The sequence below is a fragment of the Simochromis diagramma genome, unplaced genomic scaffold, assembly GCF_900408965.1.
Source record: "Simochromis diagramma unplaced genomic scaffold, fSimDia1.1 OVJJ01000361.1, whole genome shotgun sequence".
Lineage (NCBI taxonomy): Eukaryota > Metazoa > Chordata > Actinopteri > Cichliformes > Cichlidae > Simochromis > Simochromis diagramma.
The window spans coordinates 10,912,192-10,918,138 of record NW_024386860.1 but is presented as its reverse complement, the minus strand read 5'-3'; the positions used below and the strand labels follow the sequence as shown (position 1 = coordinate 10,918,138).

General features: G+C 35.8%; 1 long non-coding RNA gene across 1 annotated transcript; it reads left to right on the top strand.

Annotated features, from left to right (window-relative positions):
• The first annotated feature begins 437 nt into the window (after nt 1-437).
• LOC120732723 lies at nt 438-1,219 on the top strand. The gene is made up of 2 exons (XR_005695659.1): nt 438-1,015; nt 1,113-1,219. It is a non-coding gene; the product is annotated as an uncharacterized LOC120732723 (long non-coding RNA).
• Nucleotides 1,220-5,947: the final 4,728 nt, after the last annotated feature.

Here is a 5,947-nt window from a genome sequence, read left to right as displayed (position 1 = left end):
TAAAAGTCATCATTGGTCAGAAATCGCTATAGGTGCAGCATTAACTTTAGTAATTATTATCAGGTTTTCTCCGTAGATAAATTTTAATATATATTTGTAAACATGTTCTGTAAAAATTACCTTTTCTCCAGAAAAAAAAGAGCTCCAGAAATTTGAATTAGAGTTTGAAAATAGATTTCTGTTTGTTTGCATTTCTTGTTGACTTGGGTGAATAATAACCACAATCTTTTTTTTTTTCAATAGAATTGATAGTTTTTAATATCGATTTTTACCAAATGGTTTAAATATAACTTAATGGTTTACTTGTATGTTATGTAAATAGAACTACAGTAGATAATACAGCTGCAATTAAAAAAAACAACCTGATTTTTATTCCAGCAAAGGAAAATATTGTATCAAACAACAAAAAAAGTGCATTTCAGATTTTTTTTTTTTAATCTTGACTGCATCTGCACTTTAACTGCAGCAGCAGAAAAGTCTCACATTCAGGACAATGGTGATTGTATCACGCGCTGCAAAATCATTTGTACTTTCAAAATCAAAAAACAAAAAATAGCCCAATCAAAGGAAATATTTACAATAAACATTTCTGAATCAGCATTTCTCAACAACATTCTACAGACTATGTATCAGTCAACGTGACGAAATATGTGCAGTATGTTCACAACTGTATAGATGTAGAGCAACCAGCAACTCATTGGACACATGTGGCTGTTGGGCCTCTCAGCTGTGGCTCCTGGAAACGCTAAAATTACATAAAAAGCTGAAGTTACATCTGTCATCTGTCTGTGCCCCCACAGCATTTTAGCCCCCACGTGTGTGTGTGTGTGTGTGTGTGTGTGTGTGTGTGTACATATATAGGATACATAAAATATGTGTGTGCATGTGTTCTCTTCTGTCTTACAGCAGCTCGTGTGAAACACTGTGGTTCTTACAGTACAGTTCTTCCCTGGATTGTTGCTGGTGTATCTCTCACTTTGAATGTCTTCTGCATAACCTACATATGGTTCCTCTGGTATGTTTATTCACATGTATTTTTATGGTTTTTTTGACTCTTTGAATGCAGTCAAGACTTTTAGACGATAATGGGCTTCCGTTTCTTCTTATTAAAGGAATTCAAGAAAAAAGGTGAACCTACATCAGGAGGAGAGAACCTACATGTCACTGCAAAAAGCAGATGTATCATCAGATTATGATGTTATTGCACACCATATAAACTGAAGAGTCAGGTTTCAGAAAGCTGTGCTGTTGTAATGGCAGCCTGTAGTCAATACTTTGGTGATGTACTTAATTTAGTTTCATTGTCTTTATTAAAGCAGATACTATGGTATTACAAATTTTAATTTAAATGAGCTATTAAATTAAAGTTTAATATTTGTTAATTTTTTACATTGCATTGTAAATAAATGAGATTGTTTTATATGTAACAAATTACACTTTCTATTTCAATTTATACATAGAGTTTAATAAAATTGTTCACCTGTCTACAGCTGCAAATTGAGCTTTTTTTTGTTCTTTTCTTTTATCTTTGTAAGTTCAGCAGGTTGTAGCTAACAAGGCTACAATTATTCTACCTGTTTATGGATCAGATCAGTTCATTGGCTCTCTGGGGTCAGTCAGTTATAGCACAGTTTTTCTACTATTCCTCTTTGCCATTGTTGTGGAAGAAGTGTTAGTTGAAAGCAGAGACACTCTATAACAAGACACAAGGATGCCCACACAAACACGCATCAACACGGACACACTGAGAGTGAAGCAGAAGACAGAGACACAAGGACATATAATAAACAAGAAACTAAACAAGGAATAGAAGAAACTCAAAACAGACTAACTTTAAACTAATTAATAACCTAAAACCTAAACCATTATACAAAATATCAGTAAAACACATGAAACTCAAAAAGTTGGATCAAAAGGATCCAGAGCCACGGCTCATATCATCACCCATGAACTAACTTCACAGCTGGTCAGAGGTTTCTGTGCTGATTTTTGAGTCAGAATAAGTTGTTTGGCCTTGGTAGAGAAGGTTTGGCAAGTTATTCATAGACGCAATCTATACACTCAACTCTGCTGCTTAGCCTACAAATGTTTGGGGAAACATAGTCAGAAAGCCTGTTTATAAGATTTACTGCCAAGGATTGTTACAACAAAGAAAAAATCAACCAAACACAAATTTCCTCATTTTTTGTGCAACGTACCCAAATTTATGTGGCTGATAAACACAAATACACAGCTCAGTTAACAGTTATCATAATACCATAACCCAGTACCACCTGTAAAATTAGCTTCACTTGTGAAACAAATGAAGAAAAAATGTATGTGAACTGTGACTGCTTTTACTATTTAATATTTGTTTCTATCTTGATGAAAAAATGAGAAAGTTATGGAAGTTATGTGATTGTCAGTTTGTCCCTTTTTTCTCTCATAGGTCTGCTCATAGATATAAAGCTCACTGGCATTATAAGTCTGAGGAAGGGTGAGACTCTGAATCTGACCTGCTCTGTTAAAAGTTTTCTTCTCAGATTGTGTGGTCTAAACTTAGTTATAACCAAGGGCGTAGATTTGGCATGCACGGAAGGGACATGTCCCCACCAATATCCTGTGATTATTGAATTGTCCCCACCAATAATTTGATAACTTATAGTAAAGAAAAACAAAACCGATTGAAAGAAAAAAAAAGATCTGTCAAAATTTTATTCACCTAACGGTGCAGAAAGTGTTAAATTACGTTCTCTACTGGAGTCCTACCTCATGTAACAAATATGACCAATGTGATTGGCTGTGCCTTTCGGGGAGCTCTGTTTAGTTTTAGTAGCGGCAAGCCTGCGCTGCGAGGACCCGCAAGGAGGATGACGGCAGCAAAAAGGAAGAACCTGGAAGAAACCTGTAAGTCACTTAAAGTCAAGTTCACTCATAAAATGTGTCCGTCATAATAACATTACAGGCTATGCTAGGCCATACATGCCAACCCTCCTGATTTTTCTGGGATAATCCAGAATTTCAGTGCCCCTCCCAAACATCTTCCGGAGCCACGATTCTCCCCAATTTCTCCCGATTTTCCACCTGGACAACAAAATTGAAAAACCATATCCAAGATTGGCTCAGCCAATTCCAGTTTCCAACAATGGCTACTACTACTGCAGCTACTTAGTTTTAATATTACTCTTATCACTCTTTCTGGGTCGCAAAATAAACTTTTAACATATTTTCAGGCGAGAATGTAGCTGTGTAAACTTCAAATATCTGAGGCGATGAGAACAGCAAACTCCGGGCACATAGTTTTCAAACGATGGCCTGGGTCTGCCCTGGGGCCTCCTCCCAGTGGAACACCTCACCCAGGAAGCATCTTTGTTAGATGCCTGAACCACCTCAACTGGCTACTTCTCGATGTGGAAAAGAAGTGGCTCTACTGTGAGCCCCTCCCGGATGGCCGTATTTCTCACCCTATCTCTAAGGGAGAGGATAGCCACCCTTTGGACGAAGCCCATTTCTGTGCATAATTTTATATTGTTGTTAATAATAAATTAATGAAAGCAACAAAACAACCTGAAGAGCCGGTTGGGATCCGAAAGAGGCGGCTCTTTTTAGTGAGTCGTGCCGAAAGAGCCGGTTCTCTAAAAAGAGCCGGAAATCCCATCACTAGTGGCAATGTGTCCTTCACAGTGCTATGTGTCTGCTTCTCTGGGCGGAATCTGACCTTGACTCTCCTCTGGAGAAACTACTCTTCACACAACTACTCTTCACCTGATTGTCAGTGTGGGATTATAATGTTATTTTATGCCATGTTAGACCCCTAATTAAAGATTGTGAATTATTATGTAGTTTTAGTTTGCATTATTCTCCTGAATTAGAAGAAGGTGATAACTATTACATTTGTTAAACTGATTTGCATTACATTAGACTGCTGATTTATTGTGAATGAATGATATTGTTTTGTGATGCATTATACTGCTGAGTTATAAGAAATACTGTTCGCAGAAAGTCATCGCCTTATTTGTCTGATTAGAAGAGAACAGAGCATACTGGAGAGGTTTTCTGCCCCATCTCAGCAGGAGCAGATAAACAGGAAGCCAAGGTCGTAGCTTGGGCGCTGTGTGAGAGAAAGAATGTGAATGTTTAAGCTTTTATGATTAGGTGGGGGCCACTAGAGGCTATAAGAGTTTGATCAATGCTCCACCATTTTGAGATCTGATGCTGTCTGCGTACAGTGTCCATCTATTGTATATAGCGCTTAGCTCACGTTCACAGAATCTAGCTCTACTTGATTTTTGGCTCTAGTTCATGTTCATTGTTTTGCACCTAACCACGTACTTCTATATAGCCCTATCCATGTTATTGTTAATCACTGTTACATTTGTTCTTGTAAATAACTTTATTCACGTCAGTTTGAGTCATGGTCTGAATCTGCATTTGGCTCCATCTCGGGTTCTGGCTTTTCCAGCTGTGACACCATGCCCATGTAAATTAATTAATGGTAATTATGTAATTTATCAGCTCCCTTTTATCTCAGGGGATAGTACAGCAGATTGATCAGCATATTTGGTGCAGCCTCCTCCATTTATTTGAGCTCAGAACAAGGCTGTTCGTGAGACCCAGGAAACATTTTCATACAGTATTAAGAAGTATTAATAAGTGTACCTGAAAGAGTTGGTATAAAATGTTTACATTTAAGTATAAGCTTCTGACCTGCAGTTGAGCACTGTGAGAAAACTACTTCACACTGATCACAAAGACAGAGTACAGTAGAGGTTTATAAGAAAGAGGAAGTGTCAGTTGAAAGCAGAGAAATTCTGTATCATTGTAAAGAAAAAAAAAACACATTTTAATGATTATATTAAATATTACATATAAAATATAAACTTAAATCTTAACAGAAAAACATGTTTCTGCTTCCAACAAAATGATCAGTGTTTTAAACACACATTGTCCTTTTATTTTAACTTTAGCTCAAAGCTAATTGTGGTTTATCACTTTTTATTATATTTGGCATTTGCAGAGAGGCTGCAACACTTCTGCATATGTGGACATAAAATATGCAGAAGTAAATATTCTTAAGCTCTTTAATGCATTCAATGTTTTAATTCAATCATTTAATCTTTTACACTGAGTAAATAAGAAAGTACTTTGATAGCAATATAATCACGCTGTATGGGTTGTATAAAGCTGAGGTAATATAAAAATAAGCTATGTCCTATACGAGTCTTTTTTTTCACTCTAATATTGAATTGAATATTGATTTATTGATTCGCATTCAAATATCTCCGTGGATATAGAATAAAGATCTACCACAAAGCACGGAAGCAAAAGACAAGGCTAATCAAAAGGTATCGGCTGAAGCATATTCTTATTACGCATATTGAGGGTGTAAAGTGCCTTGAGGTGAATGATGATGACTTGATGCTATATGAATATATAAAACTTGTTTGAGCATCATTACTGGAATATCAAATCTCAAGATAACACAGTGGGTTTAAAAAAAAGGTAAATTATTTAATAAACAATGAACATTTTATAATTATACCAGAGGAACAAGAATGTGAGTCTTTAAAGTTGAGTGGTTTACTGACAGACTTCCTTGTTGCAAGAATGAGGAAGAAAAGGAGAAGAGAGGCGACGATGAAAAACTTTAGTCAGCAGACATCAGTGAGAAGAGAAGCTTGAAGAACAAAGCAAAGCAGGTAAAAACAAGGTTTAAAGTCTTTCTATCTTTTTAAAAAAAGAAATGTAAAGACTTTTTCACATATGTAGAAGCGCTGGTGAATAAGACCATCATTTATTAATTAAATTTTACGATTGACCCAATGCTGTCCTCTTATTTGGCAGTTAATATAGATTTATTTATTATTACAAGTAATTATTATTGTATCATATTATTGTATTGGTGCTATTGCTGAACTGTGATTATAATTTTTATTTTTTAAACAATATCTAGAAACAGATGTCACAA